This window comes from Melospiza georgiana, unplaced genomic scaffold (genome assembly GCF_028018845.1).
Source record: "Melospiza georgiana isolate bMelGeo1 unplaced genomic scaffold, bMelGeo1.pri scaffold_42, whole genome shotgun sequence".
Classification (NCBI taxonomy): Eukaryota; Metazoa; Chordata; class Aves; order Passeriformes; family Passerellidae; genus Melospiza; species Melospiza georgiana.
In genome coordinates, this window is record NW_026652216.1 from 1994869 (window position 1) to 2018629 (window position 23761).

At 49.2% G+C, this 23761-nt stretch overlaps 2 pseudogenes; one reads left to right on the forward strand and one right to left on the reverse strand.

Moving 5' to 3' along the window:
- Positions 1 to 1607, reverse strand: part of LOC131096519 (zinc finger protein 850-like) — a 425516-nt pseudogene extending 423909 nt beyond the window's left edge.
- A 5528-nt stretch (positions 1608 to 7135) lies between these two features.
- On the forward strand, positions 7136 to 23693 carry LOC131096520 (zinc finger protein OZF-like; annotated as a pseudogene).
- The last annotated feature ends 68 nt before the right edge of the window (positions 23694 to 23761 follow it).

The following is a 23761-nucleotide window of genomic DNA, read 5'->3' on the forward strand; positions in this document are numbered from 1 at the left end:
GCCAGGGTTCAGGAATGGGATTCCCCAATTTCCTGCTCCCGCTAAAACCATGCTGCCCTTGCTGCCCTCCTGCCTCCCATGGAAAGAACAGAAGGCAAAGATTCTGGGCTGGGATAAGAACAATTTATTGGGAACAGAAATGAGATAAGGAACAAACAAAAACAGAAACAATATTGATAACAGAAGGGACTGTTTACTGGGAAAACTCAACAAAACTCACTCGGTCTTCCTGGCCACAATTTCCCCTGCCTGGAAATTTCACCCTTCTCCTCAGGGAGAGAGAGTCCATTTCCTGCCCCTGGCAATTACCTGAGGTGGGAGTGAATGTAATGACAGGGCCATGGCCAGACCCTCATGTTTTTCGATCCCACATCATGTCATTGGCAGGGACAGGAAAAGGTACAGGTGTCCTCCCACCATGGATCATGGGGAACATGGATCATCAGGGCTCTTCCCAACGTGGATATTCCAATGACTGGAGTTGGAGCAGTGCACAAATTCCTCCTGCACTTGGGGCATTGGAGGCCTTCCCTTGCCAGTGCCTCCGTTGGTGTCTGGTCAAGGCAGAGCTCTGGGTGAAGCTCTTCCCACACTGGGGACACTCGTAGGGCCTCTCCCCAGTGTGGATGCGCCAGTGGGTGATGAGGGTGGAGTTGCGGTTGAATCCCTTCCCGCACTCAGGGCAGTGAAAGGGCCTCTCATCCGTGTGAATCTGCTCTTGCAGGAGGAGATTGGAGCTGCTCTGAAACCTCTTCCCACAGGTGGGGCACTCATAGGGCCTCTCCCCAGTGTGGATGTGCCGGTGCCTGATGAGGTTCGAATTGTGCTTGAAGCCCTTCGCAAACACAAGGCAGCGGAAGGGCCTCTCCTCTGTGTGAATCTGCTGGTGCTGGAGGAGACTGGAGCTGGTCTGAAACCTCTTCTGACACTGGGCACACTCTTAGGGCCTTTCCCCAGTGTGGATGTGTTGGTGCCTGATGAGTTCTGACCTGTAGCTGAAGCCCTTCCCACATTCCCCACACTCGTAGGCCCATTCCCCGGTGTGGATCATATGGTGGCTGATCAGGGTGCTGCTCTTCCTGAAGCTCTTCCCACACTCCAAGCACTTGTGGGGATTCTCCCCATCATGAAGCTGCTCATGGGCCACCAGCTCTGAGCTCTGGCTGAAGCTCTATCCACCTTCTTGGCTAAGAGAGTGTCTTTCCTCCTCAGAGCACCCTGGGCTGGGTTTGGAGCCCCTCTTCCTGTGGAATCTCTGGGGATTTTCCTCCCCGTTGGATTCCTGTGCCCTTGAGTCACTCATAACGGCCTCTTCCACGAGGTTGTGCTGTGGGGATTTGTCCTCCTGGTGCCAATCCTCAGCTTCTTGTCTGGGGGAGGAAAGACAAGGAGAGGATGGGATTTGGCTCCGTGCCACAGGGAAGGGGAAGGAGACACTTCCAGTGCATCCCTGGTAGGATGGGGTTGGCAGCAGGGTTGTACTGCAGCTGGGGGCCATGCTGGGGTGGGAGATGGAGCAGGAGAGAGGGGGAACGGGGCACTCACTTCCTCCTCACCTGCTGGGTGTCCCAGGGATCCTTCTTGTTCCTCACAGCCTCCTTTTCCATCTGGCTAAGTTTTAGGAATGGGAAATCCTGTTTTGGGAGGTAAAATAGGAATGAGTACATTGAGTTTTGCACTGGTTTGAAGGCAAACATGTGGATGGTCTAAATCAGAATTACAATTTAAAAGAAAATGAAGATCAAGGCAACAATATAGAAACCCTGCCTTAAACTTACAGAGTCAGGATATAACCTGACATCCTGTTGGTCAGGGTGCTGGCTGCAGTCCCATTAAATGGTGACTGCAGTCCTGTTGGAGTGATTAACATGATTCTGTCAGAGCAGTGATCCTGTAGAAGGGTCTGGTCTTCTTCTGAAGGTCCAGTGGTTAGTTATGGAGCTCTTGTCCTCTGGGAATCCAGTAGGCAAGCTGCTCCTAGTATTTCCAGCCTCAGCTTATATCCAGGTAGGAATGCTTGGATCCTCCCCCTGGGCGGAGCATCCCACAATGGGATGATGGAATTTTATCAGTCCTGCAGTGACACTCAATGGCCCATTCACAGAAGATATCTCCCCTGGGTCATGGAAGAGATAAAGAACATTGCACCAACTGTTTATAGCATTTTATGAGGATGGGGATTGAAAACATGCATTTGGTTACATCTTGCATGGCAACCTGAAACAGTGGGGTAATCCCTGCTCAGGGGGTGAACACCACCCCCCTTACCCAAACTAGCTCAGGTTTAAAACCCCCACCCTGGGAAGGCCACACACACAGGGGACAATGTCACACTTGCCGTGCTCCATGGGAGGTCTCTGTCCCTGTCATTCCCTTGCTCTCCCCCATTTTCTCTTTCTTTCCATCTCTCTCTCTTTACCTCACATTTACTGTTCAATAAAATCCATTTTGGATTGGGTCTCATTAGCACCTTAATTGGGGCAGTGGAATCTCTCTAACAATTTGCATAACCAGACTCTGACATTATTTAGGCACAGTGTGTTTTGGTGCTGTTCTCTGATCCCAAGTGCCTTTGACAACAACATGGTTCCTTCCTCTGAGGAGGTTGTGTTTTTTTCTGGAAGAACTCTTGGAAACTTGGACACAGTTGCTCCTTCCTCCTGGGGAACTTATGAGAGAAATGATGAAGAAAATGGCTGTTCGAGTGGCCAGTGTAAAGAAAACATTTTGTGTTCCTTCCTTGAAAAGTTTGTTAAAATCCCTGACGGAAAGGGAGCAAACGTTTCCAGCAAGACTGACAAGGTTCATTCACTCCAAGGTGAGGAACACAAGGCTGTTGAAAGTCCCACAAGAAGCCCAGCTCAAGTAGCTAAATTCCCAAATAGCTCCAACCAGGGGTCTCCGGGAGGATTTTTTGGAGAGTGTTCGGAGCCGGCAGATCCCGGACTCGAGCCCCAGATATCTCCAGGCTCCCCAAGACGAGCTTTTTCGGGGGGAGAGGAGCCGCGATCGCCCCTCGGGAGGGTTCCAGGGGGTCCACATGGGGATGGCCCGGTGCCGATGGGGCGGGACATTAGTTTTGGGGATTCCCATGAGAGCCAGGGCTGTGGAATGGGGGACCCCCAGGGCGGGGAGAGGAGAAGGGGCGATACCCGAGCTGGGGGACCCCCAGCAGCTGGGAGATGAGGCAGGGACGGGACCCCCTAACCCTGACAGGGGCATGTCCTGGGGTGACTTCATGATGCTCATACCCCCATTGGTCTGTTTAGCCCAGAAGTGAGTTCTGTGCCTTTAATGCTGGTTCTGAGAGCGAAGGGGAGGAGGAAGAAGCTGCAGTTTGTATTCATACACTGCACTCACTCCTCCACATTCTGGCTCCTGGAGTATTGTGATGCCTTAAGGAGCTGGAACAGAGGCCAGATGGAGCTAAGAGGAATGAAGTGGATTTTTATTGAATGGCCTTCAAAGGCCACACCCTGGCAGTACTGGAGCCACAGCTGTGGCTCTGCCTGGATGGCTCCAAGATGGGAGCAAAAGAGAACTTGGTCACGAGATCCCACATTTTTATGTTTTAATCCATTTGCATATATGATTTTACTGCCCCATTAATAGCTTCAAATTATGAAGTTTCATCCTCCTTGCTTGCTTGCCTGCTCTCCTCTTTTGACGTTTTTTATGCTTTGGGTGTGAAGTTTGAAGAGATTGTCCTTGAGTCTCCAGCTAGAACAGGATTGTTTTGTCTTCACCACCCTGAGAAAAGATCCCAGTAACACTTAATATGAAGCTAAAGCTGCACATCAAAACAGAACATAAAATCTTACAACTTAAAGCATCAGTTGTCTGCTGACAGACAGACAGACAAACAGACAGCAGGACAGAGCTCTCCTTTACGTTTAGTTTGTTTTTAGCTCGCTGAGGCAGAGAAGTTCCCTGGACTGTGGTTTTTCTTTTTCTTTGGAGCTGTTTAAACCTGCTCTGGACTGAACAACCAGAACACCACAGGCAGCTCAAACCTGTGGCCCACCTGGCTGGGCCTGGGCTTTCAAGCGCTGGAGGGACTGATAATAGACTGATAATAGACTGATAAGACACTGAGTACGCGGAGCTACACCCCAAGGAGGGACTTTCTGAGTTTTTCATCTATTTTGGAGCAGCAGGAAGTTTTCTTGCTTAATACTGTTCAATTTTTGTGCTGATAAACGCTTTGCCTGTAAAATAACAGGATTTTTCCACTTTTCTCTAAGGAAATATTTTTCCAAACTGGCTGAGGGTGGGGCTGCTGAATCTGCATTCTAGAGGAAACTCCTTTTGGAGGGTTTCAACCAAATTTGCCCTAAACCAGGACAGGGTGGCAGAAGGAAGGGGGAACCCCAAGTGGCTGGATTGAGGGGAGGCTGGAGAGGAGGACCCTGGGACCCCAAAACCTCCCAGAATCCAAAAGCAGGACCCTGGAGAGGAGGGATCCCCAGGACCCGTGGGATCCCCACCAGCCTTGAGATGGGGGACCAACCATAACCCAAGAGGGATGACTGCAAATGGGAAACTCCTGGTGGCTTTTTTTTATTCACTCTGGATTTTTGGACATCAGGTGACTTCAAGAAATGGACTTGGGTGGGAGGAATCCCCAACACAAGGCATTCACACCTTGTTTTTCCCCAAACAAGGATTTTCCTGAAACCTTCTCACATATCATCCTCCCTGTCCCGCTCTGGGTGAGCTCAGTCCCAAACCTGACAGTGACCCTGGTCTCAAACTCACTCCATGTTTAGATACAATCACAGTTCTGTATTTAATCTCATCCCAGTCCCAGACTCATCCAGCCCCAGACCCAAACCCAACCCCAGCCCTAAAGCTAATCCCATGTCTAACCTTAACCCCAATCCAAACTGTAATCCAAATCTCAGGCCCAACTCCAACCCAGCCCCAATTCCAGCCCCTTCCTAAATCCTCAGCCCCAAACCAAATGCCAGGTTCAGTCCTTCTGGGGCATTGGGGGTGTCTCTGTCCCTCTGACCCCGATGATGTTTGGGTGGGGTCACAGCAGGGCTGAGAGGGACAGAGACCCCCCCGGCCTCCCCAGGTGTGAGAAGGTCAGAGAGCCCCCCCAGGCCCGAGCACCCTCAGCGGCGAGAGGGACACAGAACCCCTGGTCCTCAGCCCTGCACAGGCATTGCCTGAGGCCAGATGGATGGAGACCCCCCGAGCATCCCCCAGGGTGAGGGGACAGAGACCCCTGAGCATCCCCTGGGCTGAGAGGGACAGAGACTGCCCCGAGCACCCCCTGGCACAGGGTATGAGAGGGAGGGAGACACCCAGACACCCCTCAGCATCCCCTGGGATGAGAGTGATGGAGACCCCCTGGGGAATTGCCTGAGGTGACAGGGACAAGGACACCCCCAGGGCATGGCCTGGGGTGTCTGGGAGAGAGACAATCCCAACATATTCCTACTGAGCGTTCCCCAGGGCAAGAGGCACAGAGACCCCTTGAACATCCCCAGGGCACTGGACAAAATAAACTAGGCAGAAATCAAACTTAATCCTACATAAAATACTTTGATGAATATTTGGTTTTCCCGAGAGTCACATGTGATGGAAATGCAAACAAATCCCAAACAGGAATAAACTGACAATAGAATAAATTCTGTGGCAATTCCAAGTTTCATTGGTTCCTGCACAGCTCCAGCTCAGCAGCTGGCAGGTTCCAATAAAAGAAAAGTGGAAATTTGGCCCAATACAGATTATTAAAAGGAAGGGGAAGCTGTTAGTAGCTGTCACAAAGGAGACAGGGATGAAGAGAATAATGATTCTCACATTTGGCAAAGAACCCAAGCCTGTGAATTCCAGAGTTATTTGGGAATTTAGCTACTTGAGCTGGGCTTTTTGTGGGATTTATAGCAGCCTTGTGTTCCTCACCATGGGGTGAATGAACCTTGTCAGTCTCGCTGGTATCATTTGCTCTGTTTCTTCCAGTGATTTTAACAAACTTTTCAAGCAAGGAAAACAAAATATTTTTTTTTTCACTGGCCACCTACAACAGCCATTTTCCTCATCAGTTCTCCCATAAGTCACTCAGAGGAAGTGTCCAAGTTTCCAAGAGTTCCTTCAGAGAGAACCACAACCTCCTCAGAGGACAGGAACCATGCTGTTGTCAAAGGCACGTGGGGTCAGACAACAGTGCCCTGAACCCACTATGGCAAAATAATGTCGCAATCTGCTTAAGAAAATTGTTGGAGAGATTCCTCTGCCCCTATTAAGGTGCTAAAACGACCAAATCCAAGGTGGATTTTATTGAATGTAAATGTGAGGTAGAGAAAGAGATGGAAAGAAAGAGAAAAGGGGTGAGAGTAAGGGAGTGACAGGGACAGAGACCTCACCTGGGGCAGGGAAAGTGTGACGTTGTCCCCTCTGTGTGTGGCCTTCCTGAGGTGGGGGATTTACACCTGACCCAGTTTGGGTAAGAGGGGTGGTGTTCACCCCCTGAGCAGGGATTACCCCACTGTTTCAGGTTGCCATGCAAGATGTAACCAAATGCATGTTTTCAATCCCCATCTTCATCAACTGCTATAAACAGGTGGGGTAGGGTTCTTTATCTCTTCCATGACTCACCCCTGATAACACCCTCCAGGGGAGATATCTTCTGTGAATGGGCCATTGAGTGTCACTGCAGGACTGATAAAATTCCATCATCCCATTGTGGGATGCTCCGCCCAGGGGGAGGATCCGAGCATTCCTACCTGGATATAAGCTGAGGCTGGCAACACCAGCAGCACCTTGCCTACTGGATTCCCAGAGGACAAGAGCTCCAGAACCACTAGTGGACCTTCAGAAGAAGACCAGACCCTTCTACAGCATCACTGCTTGAACAGAATCACGTTCATCACTCCAACAGGACTGCAGCCACCATTAAATAGGACTGCAGCCAGCACCGTGACAAACAGGGTGTCAGGTTATATCCTGACTCTGTAAGTTTAAGGCAGGGTTTCTATATCATTGCCTTGATCCTAACTTTGTTTTTGAATTGTAATTCTGGTTTAGACTCTCCCCCAGGTTTGCCTTCAGTCCGGTGCAAAATTTAGTGTGCTCATTCCTTGTTTTCCTCCCAAAACAGGATTTCCCATTCCTAAAACTTAGCCAGATGGAGGGAGAGACTGCGAGGAAGAGGAAGATGCCCCAGGACACCCAGGCAGGTAAGGAGGAAGTGAGTGCCCCTTTCCCCCTCTCTCCTGCTCCATCTCCCAGCCCAGCATGGCCCCCAGCTGCAGTACAACCCTGCTGCCAACGCCGTCCTGCTGGGGATGCACTGGGGGGATCTCCTTCTACTTCCCTCTGGCACGGAGGCAAATCCCATCCTCTCCTTGTCCTTCCTGCCCCAGACAAGGAGCTGAGGATGGAGACCAAGAAGGACAAATTCCCCCAAAAGAACCTCGTGGAAGAGGCCGTTTTGTGCAGTGCCACAGTGCAGAATTCCAACTGGGAGGAAATGCCTCAGAGATCCCACAGGAAGAGGGGCTCCAAAGCCAGCCCAGTGTGCTCTGAGGAGGAAAGACCCACCTTGAGCCATGAAGGTGGACAGAGCTTGAGCCAAAGCTCAGGGCTGGTGGTCCATGAGCAGCTTCATGATCGGAAGAAGCCCTACAAGTGCTCAGAGTGTGAGAAGAGCTTCAGGCACAGCAGCACCCTGATGAGCCACCAGATGATCCACACCGGGGAATGGCCCTACAAGTGTGGGGAATGTGGGAAGGTCTTCAGCTACAGCTCCGCCCTCATCACCCACCAACGCATCCACACTGGGGAGAAGCCCTACGAGTGTGCCCAGTGTCATAAGAGGTTTCAGACCAGCTCCAGTCTCCTCCAGCACCAGCAGATTCACACAGATGAGAGGCCCTTCCGCTGCCCTGACTGTGGGAAGGGCTTCAAGCGCAACTACACCCTCGTCAGCCACCGGCGCATCCACACTGGGGAGAGGCCCTACGAGTGTCCTGAGTGTCAGAAGAGGTTTCACACCAGCTCTGATCTCCTCCTGCATGAGCGGATTCACATGGATGAGAGACCCTTCCTCTGCCCTAGCTGCGGGAAGGGCTTCAAGCGCAACTCCCACCTCATCAGGCACAAGCAGACCCACACTGGGGAGAGGCCCTACGAGTGTGGGGAATGTGGGATGAGCTTTAGCCAGAACTCTAACCTGATCTCCCACCAGAAGACCCACACCAGAGAACGGCCCTATGAATGTGGGGAATGTGGGAAGAGCTTCAGTCTGAAGTCTCTCTTGAGCTGCCACCGGAGGATCCACTCTGGGGAAAGGCCATACAAGTGTGGGGAATGTGGAATGACCTTTAGTAGGAGGCCCCAATTGATCATCCACCAAATGACCCACACTGGGGAGAAGCCCTACAAGTGCCCTGAGTGTCAGAAGAAGTTTTATACAAGTTCTCGTCTCCTCCAGCACCAGCGGATTCACACAGATGAGAGGCCCTTCCGCTGCCCTGACTGCGGGAAGGGCTTCAAGCACAACTCCACCCTCATCACCCACCGGCGCATCCACACTGGGGAGAGGCCCTATGAGTGTCCCCAGTGTGGGAAGAGCTTCTTCAGCAGCTCTCACTTGGCCAGACACCAAGAGAGTCACCAGTAAAAGAAACCCTGCACATGCCCCAACTGCAGGAAGAGTTCATGCACTGCTCCAGCTTTATCCCCCATGGGAGAACCCATGTTGGGAAGAGCCCTGCGGACCCATTTTCCCTGTGATCCATGCTGGGAAGAGTCCCTTTTCCTGCCCCTGCCAATGATGGGATGTGGGATGGAAGAACATGAGGGTCTGGCCATGGCCCTGTCATTACATTCACTCTCACCTCAGGTCATTCCTAGGGGCAGGAAAGGGACTCTCTCTCTCCCTGAAGAGAAGGGTGAAATTTCCAGGCAGGGGAAATCGTGGCCAGGCAGACCCAGTGAATTGTGTTTAGTTTTCCCTGCAAATAGTTTTTCTGTTATCAATAAAATTTCTGTTCCATTTGTTCCTTATCTTGTTGCTGTTCCCAATAAATCGTTCTTACCCCAGCCCGGGATCTTTGCCTTTTGTGCTTTCCATGGGAGGCGGGAGGGCAGCAAGGGCAGCGCAGTTTTAGTGGGAGCAGAAAATTTGGGTACCCCATTCCTGAATCCTGGCCCGTGGAAACTGAGCATCCAAGCTGGTCCCAGCCCTGGTGGCCATGGCAACAGCCTTGGGAGCGGGTCCCTGGCTGGGGCTTTGGGAACCTCTTCCCTCTGGTGCCCAGGGACAGGAGTGGAGGGAACGGCTGCAGCTGAGTCGGGGCAGGCTCAGGTTGGATGTCAGGGAAAGGTTTTTGCCCAGAGGCTGCTGGGGCCCTGCCCTGGCTCCCCAGGGAAGGGTCCCAGCTCCAGGGCTCTCAGAGCTGCAGCAGCGTTTGGACAGCGCTGCCAGGCCCAGGCTGGCATTGTTGGGGTGTCCTGTGCAGGGCCAGCAGTTGGACTGGAGGATCCTGATGGGTCCCTCCCAGCTCAGCCAATTCTGTGGTTCTGGGATCCCATGAGCCTGGGGATGGGGCTGCCAATGGTTGCCATGGCAATGATCTGTGGCTGCAGGCCTGAGCTGGTGTCCATGGCAACCATCCCTGGCATGGGGTCTCCATGGAGCTGCCAAGGGCCTGAGCATAGCAACAGGGGGCTGGTGATGGTTGCCATGGAAACTGACCATAGCAACAGGGGGCTGGTGATGGTTGCCATGGAAACTGACCATGGCAACAGGGGCCTGGTGATGTTGCCATGGAAACTGACCATAGCAACAGGGGGCACGTGATGGTTGCCATGGAAACTGACCATAGCAACAGGGGCTGGTGATGGTTGCCATGGAAACTGACCATAGCAACAGGGGGCACGTGATGGTTGCCATGGCAACTGACCATAACAACAGGATGCTGGTTATGGTTGCCTGCTAAGGATCAGATTCGTCACAGGCCCTCAGAGGGGTTCCATGGGGACTTTCCAGGAGTCTCCAGGCTGTTCCAGAGCTGGAATGTCACAGGCACAGACAGGGGATCCATGGACACCTCCCAGGGATTTCTGGGGATGGTAAAGAGCCCTGTGGTCAGAGGTAATCTCAGCCATTCCATGGTGACATCCCAGGGGACCTTGGGCTGCAAAGGCACCGATCTGTCACAGGCACTCACGGGGGCTCCACAGTGACATCCCAGGAGTCCCCAGGCGGCCAAACAGCTGGGATGTCCCAGACACTCACAGGGGTTCCTGTCATGGGCACAGTGGGAGCTTCAGTCAATGTTTATTAGAGAAGCTCCTCTTGAGTCACAAGGTGCAGAAAGGAGCCCCCAATAGCCCCCACAAACCCACAGATACCCCCAAGTACCTCCAGGCTTTCTCAATGCCTTCTGTGAGAGTAGCCTTGGAGCAGCGGTTTCCAATCCGAATTCCAGACTTTTACAGAGTTTGTGTGTAAAGAATTATAAAGTTGGAATTAAATCTTTGTAGAATTTGTCCCACAGGATTAGGGATGGCACACCAGATATTTTTATATAAATATGTATGATACATTATGGTAATGATTAGAGAAAATTGCCTAAATCATAAATATTTAACCAGGATGTAAGAGATGTATAATATATTAGATAGGACACTAAGAAAATATTTCAAAGGAACTGCATTAAAGCAAAATCTGTAATTATGCAGAGATTGATGTCACTCCTGCAGACCAATGACTGTGGGCAAATCCCTTCAACTCAGGCTGGAGCAGTGACCTTGAGGGGTGTCCCTACTGCAGTGAGGAATTTCCACACCCCCCAAGAATGGAAATGTCAGGAGAGGCTGCCATTAATATTTGGGATGGGGCTTTTCTAGTCTGAGGTGCTGCCCTGTCAGTCAGATGTGCCCAGGCTGGGCCAGCTCAGCAGCTCTGCAGAAGCTCTCAGTGGTGTTACTTGGTTGTTCCTTTCTCTGGGGATTTTTCCAGCTCTGCCACAGCTTCAGCTCCCTCTGAGGATGTTGAACTTTGGGATGGAGGAGTCAGGCTGGTTTCAGCATTATTCACCCCCAAAGCAGTGTGACACCCCTCCTTCATTTCCCACTGGGGGCTTTGCAAACAGGACCTTGCTGGAGTTGTTGGAGCCCATTGCAGGCAGAGCCTCCTGCTCCAGCAGGAACTGCCTTTCCTGTGCCATGAGCAGGTCAGGTCGCACTGCAGGAAAAGCCCCAGGCCAGCCCCAGCACAGGGAAGGGCTCGGGCACAAGGGCAGAGTGCCGTGCTGGGAGCTGTGCCAGGGAGAGCCTGAGGCACCAAAGGCACCTTGGCAGCAGCAGCTGCTTGCAGGCCATGGCCAGAAGCCTCCCTTGGCAGCCCGGCCTGGCGGCCACCACTGCAGAGCTGCTGCCTCAGGGCTCATTCCTGGCTCAGCTCTGAAAAGCCACTTCTGCTCCAGGAGCCTGACTGGGAAGCCATTGGCCCCAGCACTTTGGGGACAAGATATTAATGACAAAACTCTCCATGGCAGCAGAGCCAAGGCAGGGGCAGAGGAAAGGGCAGAGCCAGGCCCAGGGCACAGGGCTGCCATGGTGATGGCTGTGAGGCCACTGCCCCTGCAGCAGCCTGGCTGCCCTCAGCAGACATTCTGGCCAGAAGTGTTGTGAGGGCACCCAGCACATCAGAGAACACAGAGAATGGGAATTCCATCCTTCGGGATGAGAGGGTTTCATTGGGTCAGGCTGCACAAAGTTCCCGATCTTGGGCAATGCCTGGGATGTGGCATTCAATTCTCTGGAAGAAAAGCTGAAATTTTGTGACACTCTCATAAGTGTAAAATGTTTCCTCCTTCTAACAAATGTAAATCCACCCTCCTTCTGTTTAGAGGTATTGACCTTTCTTCTGTCACTGTAAGATTTAGCAGAAAATAAATTTGACCACTATTTTTCTATTTTCACAGACCTTGGAGAGGAACTAAAAATCTCCCAAGATGGGGTTTGGAGGCCTCATCAAAAAACCAGCAGGGCAAGGCTGATGGCTCTGGGCTCTGATGTGGAGACTGAGGACAGAACAGGGAACTTGGGAGGGATTGGAGGGTGGTTTCTGAGGGGCTGGAGCTTTTCTTCATAGAGGATATAACCATGAGAAGGAAATAATGGCACAAGTAACACTGGGGGGGCCCAGACTGGCACCAGGAGAAAGGAATTTCCCTGACAGGGCAGGGCTGTGGTGCACCATGTCCCCAGCAGGAGCCTGGAGCAGCCCAAGGCTCTGTGTGGGCAGGCAGAGGCAGGCAGGAGGCAGAGCTGTCAGCAAAGGAAGGGCCCAGCCAGGTGGGGCAGCCGGGGGATGCCGACAGCCTGCAGGGACAGAGGTGCAGGTTTACTCAGCACCAGAGACACCTTTCCCCCTCTTACCCCAAACTGTCATCACTGCCACCAGTGTTCTGCTCTACCTGGAACCTGGGGACACTTTCTCAGTCTTTTGCCTCACAGGGATCTACTGAAAGTACAAGAAACTTCAGTGTTTCCATCTTAAATTGCGTTCTTGAGGAATTTTTTGGGCACACTCTGAGGCACTGTGTCTGATGCAAAGAGCACCAAAGCCCCAGAGGGTCATTGAAGTCCCTGTGCTGTGTCTGTGCTGCTGAGCTGTGCCGGGCTTCTGGCCCAGAGGCAGCTCCTGGCAAGGGCAGCGCTGCAGAGAGACAGCTCTGGTCAGGAGCAGCTCCTGTGCACAGCTCAGCAGAGCTGGGGCACTGCCAGGGCCCCTCAGGGACACCAGCAGGGCACAGACAGAGCTCACAGGGGCTCAGCACCGGCAGGGGCTGTGGGATGGCCCAGAGGGGGCTGTGTCACAGCAGCACCTCTGTGGCTGTGTCACAGAGGCACAGAGCAGCTGGGATGTCAGCAAGGGGCTGTGTGACAGCACAGAGGGGGCTGTGTGAGGTCCCTGGGGAGGTCACTCTGCCCCGGCCCCCCTCACAGCTCCCCCCAGAGCAGTCCAACCCTGCTCGTGCACAGTGGGGTCCCCTGTCCCACCGGGTCCCCCCGCCCCTGGCGCCGCAGCCTCCCCCAGAGGATGTTCCACGAGATCGACCCCAGAGCCTGACACAGGGATGGGGGGACGGGGCCCTGGGGGTGGCACAGGGGGACAGGGACCCCCCAGCAGCATCCCCGTGTCCCCCAGGGCCAGAGCCTGGGACAGGGCTTCTTCACCCTGTTACAAACGAGGGCTTGGGAGCACTGAAAAAATCCCCAGCAAGGGATCAGTAAAAACCAGATTTAATATTAAGGGACTGCAGCACAAAGTTCCTTGGCAAGAGTCACTCTGCTCCTGAGTTGTCACCTCAGGCACACCAGGGAAAGAAAGCAACAACAAAACCAAAGAGAATGCAGGCAATAAAACCAGAAATTAACCTAGAACTGTCCCTGTCTGTGTGTGTGTGTGTGTGTGTGTGTGTGTGTGTGTGTGTGTGTGTGTGTGTGTGTGACACAAGGACAGCAAGGGCAAGGATAAAAGGAACACGGCCTGAAAGCTTAACAGAGCTCAAACTTAACAGGACTTAACTGATACCTTAACCTTAACTGATACTTTCAACTTGACAATTTATCAAAAGAGCAGAGCGTAACAGCATGTAACCTAACTTAAACCTATGACTTTGCAATTTAACACAGGAATAACACTTAACAATATTGAACTTAACATATAACTTATATTAAAGGTAACCGCTTAGCAAAAGAAGAACTCTCAGCAGCATTTAATTTAACTTAGGCCTTGTGATTTAACCTGACCTACAGCTTCTTGTTTACCATTGTAACTACTTTTATTTTTTCTAGATCTTCAGCACTAAAACTCTATAATAAACTAGAAATCCACATTCTTGCGTCTAGCACCTAAGTTTGGAAGCCCTTTCCAAGGTCTCCGATCAAATCCTGTGTTTAATTCTAAGCTTTGCTGACAAGACCAAAGGTCTGAGATTTGCCTACATTTGGGTTTCCAACAACACTGATGCTGTTAGTTCCAGAGTGCCCGTGATGCGTCTTGCAAGTCAGCTCTGGTAGGAACAAGGCGGCTGCCGGGGGGCTGCTTGTGGCCTCTGACAGCCCATTGCTCAGGGCTTGCCAGCGCCCCAGCCCCTCAGGGGCTGCCCCAGCCCGGCCAAGCTGCCCGGCAGCAGCGCCGCAGCCCCACAGCAGCTCCAGAGGAGCCCCATCCAGAGGCACCTGGGAGCCCTCAGCAAGGCAGCCAGCAGCACACGGGCAGGAGGATACAGAGGGTGGTTCCTTCCTGGCACAGGGCTTGTGGCCATCTCCAGGCACCGCTCTGGCAGGGATCCCCGCAGCCCCGGCCCCTGCCCAGCCACTCTGTCACCAGCACAAAGGCTTCAGCAGAACCACCAAAGGCCAGGGGGCTTCTGGCCATTTTCCCGGCAACACTGCACGCCTGGGCAGCTGGCTGAGTCAGGGTACCCTTCTCCCCTTCATCCCCTATGCCCTGCAGAGCCTGGGCAGCAAAAGAAAACTCCTCGGAGTCTGTGTATTATACCACACTCTATATTCATATACTAACGTAAAAACAAAAAGAAGAAAAGAACAATGTTAAAGAAACGGGAAATTGCTGCTGGCTCAGGTGTCCCCAGCAGAGAGAGCCTCTGGCATCAGCTCTCTGCAGAGCTCCAGCAGCGCAGCCAGCCGAGCCCCGACAGATGAGGCCGTGTCCTCCATGCCTTGTGGAGCTGATCTTGCAGCCTCTGGATAAGGGAATATCGCTCACACTGCAGTGCCTGGAGGACATACAATGTTTCAACTGCCACATCTAACACGGCGCTGCTGGTGTCAGGTGTTCAAGGGCTGAAAGAGAAGGCAACAGAGCCATGGTCAGATCCCGGATCTGCGGGGAGCCGAGGAGAGCCCCCTGCCAGGGCCATCCCAGCCGGCTCTTGCCATGGCCAGGAGGGAGCAGGGACCAATGGGAGCAGCCCGAAGCTGCTGGCCACGGATCCCCAAGGTGGCCCTGAAATCTCTGTGTGCTCTGCCCACGCCGCCCCATGTCCGCACAAGGAGCAGAGCCCTCAGCAGCCGGGGCTGGGCTTGCAGCTCCCCCGGCAGCCCCCGCTGTCAGCCCGCTGCCCTCACTCACCAGTGCAGATCCGCTGCAGCTCTTGCTGCAGGCCTTGCTTCAGGCGCCGCCCGGCCATGCCTGTGAACACAGAGCCTGTCACGGCCCCAGCGGCACAGCTCCCTGCCAGCGGCGCTGCCGGCGCTGTGGCCACACGGGCTGCTGGCCCGGCAGGACTCAGCCCGGGCCCTTGCCGCACGCTGCCGCCCCAGGGCACGGCTGCCAGAGGGCGGCAGCAGCAATGCCCAGGCCACGCGGGGCTCCACGGACATCTTCCTTTGTCAAGCTGTTTTTCTCTGCTTCAATAAGGCGTTAGATAAGAATATTTTATTTTTATATATTCCAATGCTATAGTTTCAAGGATACAAGTAATAATCTAAAATTATACTTCAAAAGGTTATTATTGCAGAGCATTTTTATGGATTAAATGCATGCAAAATCAACCTCTTTAACACCTGAATTCCAATATTCCTAAATTAATCAGGGTTAATTGCAAACAAAAGATAGGTTCAAAGGCCTTTTTCCATGCTTTATTTTCCTCAGTTAATATTAGAATTCGCAACTATCCCATTGTCAGTCTCCACACATATTGCAATCACAAATACACACATCGCCTGTTTGTACCTGAGACGAAACACAGCTTTGCATCTGACAGCTCCCCCTCTGCTTGTATAACTTTTCATTTACCTTACTCATTCGTGTCTGGGCTTCCAATCTGGCCAAAACTTTGGAAGCTTTCTCTTTTTGGTCTCTTTTCTTTAATTTCATTTTATTTGTTATCTTAGCTCTTTTCTCAAATCTACCAACTTCTCCGTTAGCCAATTCCGAGTTGGTTACTGCAATCTGCATGCTTTGAATGACTGAGTGGATTAGTCGGATAAAACATGGAATAAGGCTAGGTAGAAACAATAACCCAGCTAATTAGCACAATATCAGGAAACCTATTTTCTTCCACCAAGCTCCTCCTTTAAGCATCTGGTCCCACCGTGAGGCTTGAAGAATGGAATTCCATTTTTGGACAGGGACATGAGCTGCCCTTTTGATCTCTGCTGCCAAACCCCGGATGGTTTCTCCGTAATCATCAATCTCAACACAGCATTCCCACTCATTGACTTTCCTGCACACTCTCCCTTCTTCAGCGAGCAAATAGTCCAAGGCTATTAAATTCTGATACACAAAAGCCCACACCTGAGTGTGCTGCCGGCTTAACAAGTCCAGGGCCTCTGAGGAGTGGTTCAAGACTACCTCTACCACTGCTTGCATTCTAATCAACCTATTCAACAGGTAAATTGGGGTCCTATATCCCCAGCTTCCATCTTGAGCCCAAGTGGCTGGCCCATAATAATCTATTATTCTTTCTGCCGGCCACTCTTCTTCTCCCCATTTTTGGTCCCCTCCTGCTCTTGGAAACTCCAGTTTCAATTCTCTTTTTTCCCTGTTCAGGTTTTCATATAAGGGTGCTCCTAACAGGTTACTCTTGGACTTTGGTAGTACAAAGAAGGAGGGTTGTATAATCCCTAAAGTACAGGATCCATTCCATCTATGGGGCAGTTATCTGTAAGCTTTTTGCCCCCAAATCCAATATATACCATTTGGGACTTTCCATGGGTCATTTACAGCCTCAGATTATTCTCAGTATATTCTTAGGGTCTCCAGGGATTGGTAATGGTTAGCTCTAGGACTTTTATGCCAGCACAACTTTGTTTTGTTGTTCTATTCGCAATTTTTCTGTTTATTTAAGCTCCAGTATCCAGCAGGAGGTGTTGGCTGCCAAGTTCTAGCATTATTGTTTGAATTTACAGCTAAAGTAGACGTGCAGGGAGTATACCCCACCACTACAGTATATTTTCTCCCCTCCCTGCTGATGCAAACTGTCCCAGTTATTCGATAATTTAAAATCCATCCCTCAGGCTGTTTCAATATTTTGGAAATTTGAGTATGGTTGTATTTTAGAATTGCACTGGAGCTAGACTCTCACCTCTCCATGGCCATTTTTCGGCTGATTTTAATCTCCCAGAAGTCCAACAGTTGAATAACTCTAATTCTGTGGCAATTTCTTGCATTAGATCTACAAAAAGGTTCTTATTTGAAGTCAGAAGACCCCAATCACCATACTGCTGTTCTAACTGTTTGTATTGTTCACTTAATTTTACTTTCTGGGTCTCTTCCTTCTCTGTCCTTTGCTAAACAAAAGAATTTGGCATATCGCAATCAACTTCGTTCATCATCATCTTTGAGAAGGTTGGTTAGAACAGGTCTGTCTTTGGAAGAAACTTTCAGTCCATGCTTTAAATTTTCTCAAACCCCGTATAATTTGCCACCCATAGTGCACATCTTTAATTGGTTATGGTCATAGCACACTTCACTAACATGGGAATGTGCCATGAACATTGATTCCATTTTTCCCCCGAACCAGACAGTGTGATTGCATTTGTCACAGACAGCTGGAGCAACAGGCTCTGATCCTGTAGCTCACTCGTGGATTATGTGGAGTTCAGGAGTGAGGCTACTAAGGCCCATTGCCTGGGATGCAATGATCAATACAGTGAAAATAATCCTCAGGGCGTTTAACTCTCTACCTCTCTCAAGGCCCCTTGGGTTGCGTCCAAGGGCTGAGATGTAGATCTTCTCGATAGCAGAGTTTATACCTTGGGATTTAATCACCGATATCTTTTGTTTCATATTTGCCTTTTGCCTCATGAGCCTTCAGATCTCTATTTATTGTGGTTGTGGCCCGATTCTTTTTAATTCAGGCCAATTGGCCCCTGAGTTCGGGGCATGTGCGACTACAATAGGGTTGGTGTATGTGCCTCCCCCTCTTGCAGCTATACTTGGCTTCCCGCCACTCTTTTGCTTTAATTTGATATTCGTCCCATATCCAATTGCTCTTGTCACACTCTACTTTTTCTAATTTGGCCTTTGGTGCTTCCTGCAAATCAATTCCTGCTCTTGTTCTGTGTACCCAAGTTCTCTACCAATCTTTATCACCTGTTTTAATATATCTTTTCCTTACTGCAGCCCACAAAGTTTTATCAGTTTCTTTCTCTATATCTTTCATACAATTACAGCAGAGAGCATTAGGGATCTGTCCCCTTGCTAGGTTTGTATACCAAAATCTTCACACTCTATGCACTTAAAAGAACCGCATGGATAACACGGTTTGGAATAGCACATTCTACCTCTGGGGAGTACAATTGGTTTTGCAGCTTAAGGTAGGAGCGTTTTCGTGACATACATCAGTCCCTTTCTAACTTGATTTTCACTTCTCCGGGAGTTGATGCAATTCTCCACTGGGACTCAGCAGGTGTCTCTGTCAGTGGTTCTGTCTCTGTGGGTGGTTCCACTGGTCTTTTGACCCACGACGCCTGGGTCAGCCTTTTTCCACAGTTTGGACAGCTGTATCAGTGGTCAGCAGAGTTAAATATGGACCTTCCTACCTAGGAGACAAACTTTCTTCTTTCCAGCTTTTAATCAGCACCAAGTCACCTGGTTTTATTTGATGTACGGTAAATCCAAGAGGCACTGATTGAGCAATTACTCCTTCCTCTCTTAGTTCTAGGACATGTCCTGTCTTCTGGATGTATTTTTGAATAGTCATATCGGCAATGACTACTGATGTTTGGGATACTTCCTGGGAATAAGGCACTCCATAAAGCATCTCACATGCAGAAAGTCCCGTATCTGCATTTGGAAGCGTCCTTATATTAAGCAATGCTAAAGATAAACATTTTACCCATGACATTTAGGTCTCAATCATTAATTTTATTAACTGCTGTTTTATAGTTCGGTTCATTCTTTTCACCCTCCCAGAGCTCTGGGGGTGCCAAGGGGTGTGATATTCCCAGATAATACCCCTGGTGTTTCTCCTTTTATGATGCTGGAAATAAAGTGGGAGCCCTGATCAGAATCATTGGCCCTGATAACCTTAAATTGAGGAATGATTTGTTCTAACAATATTTTAACGACAAACTTCACTGTGGCTCGGGCATCCCGGGAGGCCTCCACCCAATGAGTCAGTTGATCTACTAATACTAACAAGTATTTCCATCTACCCACGCTTGGTAATTCAGTATAATCCACCTGAACCCTTTCAAATGGTCTGTAGGCTATTTTTCTACCGCTGGTTGAAGCTTGTCTCATTACCTTTTTGCTAACTATTTGACAAGTCAAACACCCCTGTGTTATTTGTTTTGCTAGCTCAAAAATTCCAATACATCCATAATATTTTAAAAAATGATCACATAAGGCTCTTGTTCCCCAATGAGTACATTGGTGTAACTGGTTTAGAATCCTTCTAGCGTAAGCCTTAGGTAAAATCTCTCCCTCATCTGGTAGTACCCATTTTCCCAGCTCTTTCTTAGCTTCTAATCTTTTTATAACTTTTTCTTCCTCTTGAGTACTATAGCTTTTTGGCAGCTCCTCTTGAATTTCCCCTATAGTGTTCAGCTGGATAGTTTCTTTTAATTTACAGGCTGCCTCCTTTGCAGCTTGGTCAGCTGTGTTGTTTCCTCTCACTAAGTAGCTTGACCCTCGTTGATGACCTCTTACATGTACTACAGCTATTCTCTTAGGTTCTTTCAGGGCTTCAAGCACTCTGATTATTAACTCCTGATGGATCAGTTTCTTCCTTTGAGTGTTTATCAAACCTCTTTCCATCCAGATTTTTCCAAATGTGTGTACAATTCCAAAGGCATATTTTGAGTCTGTGTAAATAGTGCCCACCTTATCTTTTAAAAGTTCTAAAGCTCAGTGTAAGGCAAATAATTCACAAGCCTGAGCTGACCAGCTAGAACTTATTTTTCCTCATTCTATTACAGACATATTTTCTCCTTCTACAATAGCTTATCCTGAATTTCTTTTCCCTTTTATCACCCTTGATGAGCCATCGATAAAATATTTTTCCCCACTAGATAGCTCCATCTCACTTAAATCTGGTCTCACTTTTGTTTGTAATTTGATTAATTCGACACAGTTATGAGCAAGATCTTCAGCTGGCTCCCCACAGAGAAATTGAGCAGGGCTCTGAGCCAGAGTGACTTTAAGTTCCAGTTCAGAGGAATGTATCAAGATAGCTTCATACTTTAAAATCTGGCTATCAGTGAGCCACTTCTCTGCTTTTTGATGCAGTATGCTTCTAACGTTGTGGGGGGTATATATTACTAAAGGAGCTCCAAATGTAACTTTCTTTGCTTCTTCTACCAGAAGAGCAGTTGCTACTATAGCTTGTAAGCATATTGGCCATCTTCGACTAACAGGGTCCAGTAACTTTGAATAATACCCCACCGGCTTTTTGTCTCCTCCCCAGTCCTGGGTGAGCACTCCATAAGCAGTTTGCTCAGCAGTATTTACAAATAATTGAAAAGGTTTACCTAAGTAAGGTAGGGTGAGTACTGGGGCTTGAATTAGGGCATCTTTCAAATTCTTAAATTGTTTTTCATCCTCCTGGTTCCATTTCATTGCATTGACCGTTAGTTTTTCATACAAAAATTTCACCTTTTGACTATATCCATCTATCCATTGTCTACAATATTCCAATAACCCTAAGAGTTGTCGTATACCTCCCTCTTGGTATTAGGGGAAGGCAGACTCAGTATTCCCGATATTCTCTCAGGATCCAATTTCTTTGTTCCTTTACTCAGCCAGTGACCTAGATATTTCACTTCCTCTTCAGCGAATTGTAACTTAGCCCTCAAAACCTTTAGGCCTTTCTTTCCCGAGAAATTCAACAGACTGATTGTTGCTTCTCTCACTTGCTCCTGATTCTCTCCTGCAATTAACAGATCATCTACATATTGTACTAGTTTAGTTCCTTCTGGTCTTTCAAAATCTTGTAAAATTCTTTCTAAAGCCTGACTGAAAAGGTTTGGGGATTCAGTAAAGCCCTGTGGAAGAACGGACTACCTTAATTGTTGTCTTCTCCCTGTGTCTGGACCTTGCCACTCAAAGGCAAAATAGTCTCTGCATCCCTCCTCTAAAGGACAGGACCAAAAGGCATCTTTCAAATCCACTACACTATACCAGGTATAGTCAGAGGAAACCTGACTTAGTAATGTATACGGGTTAGCTATCACAGAAAATCTTGTGGCTTTTTGTTGATTGACAGCCCTCAGGTCTTGGACTAAAATGGTAGCTGCCGTCACTTTTCTTCACAGGGATTATGGGGGTATTGTGGGGTGACATACATTCTTCTAATTTGCCCTGCCCTGAGAGTTCTTCAATTACTGGCTTCAGCCCTCGCCTCCCATCTAGTGGAATAGGGTATTGTCTCAGTCTTATAGGAAACTCAGCGTTTACAATGGTGATTTTTAAGGGTTCTATATCCAATTTACCGATCTCCCCAGGAGTGGACCAGACATCAGGACATATTTTACTCTCATCCTGGTCCATCAGTTTATACAGCTGTACTGTTGGTTGATCATTTTGGGGTTGAATACCAATTTTTAACGAAAGAATCAGGTCTCTCTCCAAAAGATTGCATTCTGCTTCTGAAACTTGGAATAAATCACTAATATCCACTTTTCCCTTTGCTTCAATTAGTACTTCTTCAATAATGGGAACCTTAAAGGCCTCCCCTTTTGCTCCAATTACTTGAGCTGTTTTCCCGCTGATTTTGCATCCTTTTGGTAATCTTTGCACTGTTGATCTTTCAGCACCTGTATCTACTAAAAAGGTGACTTCTTCACCCTGGGAACCTACTTTTAATTTTAGCAAGGGCTCTTGTGATGGTCTGGTCCCTAATAAAGAGAGCCCCTGACACCTCTAATCCTCTACAAACAGTTTTTGGTCTGCCTCTCGCTTCATGCAAACCCTTTTAACATGTCCTTCCATACCACATTAAAAGCAGGTAGGTCTTTTAGAACCCTCACCTGTTATTTTTCTCATGGTTTTAGCATTCCCTGAAGATGCACCACCGTTCTGAACCTCTTTTACTGAAGCCACAAAAACCTTATCTTTAGCTTTCGCCTTTTCTTCATCTCTCTGGATATAAACTCTCTGTGCTTCCTTAACAATTCTTGCAAACCTCTCTCCTGCCAGCTGTCTAACTTTTCAAGTTTCCTTCTAATATCCTCCCATGATTTTGCCACAAACTGAGTTTTGATTAATGCTTCCCCCACTGCTCTATCAGGATCTAATCCTGAATATATTTGCATACTCTACCTTATTCTTTCTAACCAATCTATGGGTGACTCATCTTTCCCCTGATGTTCATCCAGGGCCTTGCTAATATTTTGCCCTCCAGGGACTGCTTCTCGAATTCCCTGAATAATTATATTCCTGAGATCTACTATATTCTGCCTATCTTGGTCATTGTTATGGTCCCAGTTAGGGGCTGCTGGGGGCTATTTCATTTCTCCTAAAGGTCCCTGCTGGTGGTCCCTATCCCAAATTCTCATGCCAGCCTGTCTTAGCAACTGCCTCTACTCTGCTGTAAATAAAATACTTAAAATTGACTGAATCTCCATCTGGGTCTTAGAAACTGATCTAGCCTTTCAGACACCCCCAGAGGATCTTCAAGTAACCTTCTCATTTCTTTTTTTAAAAGTCCTTACATCCCTGGTGTTTAGGGGTACTGACACACACCCAATGACTGGTGTCCCTAGATTTCCTACTAATGGTACTTCCCTCAATGGGTACAGCTGCCCCCCTTCCCTTCTTTATTGCTATCCCCAATGCTTTCTGCTTGTGCCCTTTCCTGGCTTCTCGTCCTGTGTGCTGGTGGTGAATCAAGTACCAGGAGCGGAGGCACCGGGGCTTGTGGCAGTGGGAGCGGAGCCACCGGGGCTTGTGGCAGCAGCAGTGGAGCCACTGGGGCTTGCAGTGCAGCGGGTGCTGGAATGGGTGCAAAGGGTGCCGGGTTAGGTGCTGGATGAGGCACCTCTGCCAGTGCAGCTGGCTGTGGTAGATGATGGGGGGAAGGTTATCTAAGGGGTCCCACTGATCCCTTTCCTTTTTGGTTTTTAATGCATACAGGGGAGTAGGCCAGGACCATGCCATAAAGCAGCACAATCGCTTTCTTCTTGGTTAATAGGGTCCTTTTTATTTACAGAGGCATTCAAGGCCTTACAGATCCACCCTTCAGACGACCTGTACATTGGCCAGTATAAATTATCAGGTCGTATCATTTCCTTAGTCCATTCTACCACACAATATTGTATCATTTTCTCTTTACTTTTTCCTCTCCTGGATTCATATTTATTCCACAATTTTAACATTACCTAAAGGGGGCTGTCCTTGGGTATATCTGGCAAAATGCTCCCTCTTTTTCCAGTACTTTCATTACCTTTATTTTCCTGCTGGTTTATACCAGCTCCTGGGTTTTGCTTTGGCATTTACCCATTTTTCCCGAATAGGTGTTCCCTCACTCGCCTTGAGCTCATTTGTTCAGACTTTGGTCCCTTCTTGTCAGGAATTTCCTTAATATAAAGTCCCTTCAAATGCCTCCTACCTCTGATTTTCTACAAGGAATAAAAAAATCCTCTCCATAACTATTATCCTATCACAGCCCCCCCCACCCCGACCTTTTATATACAGAAAATCCTCTTCCACACACTTTGTTCCTTCATCTGCTGCACCCCTCGCGGAGTAGCGAAACCGAGGTTAGAAGAACGCCTCACTTGTGTCATGACTCGGTCACGTCTCATAGACACACCATTC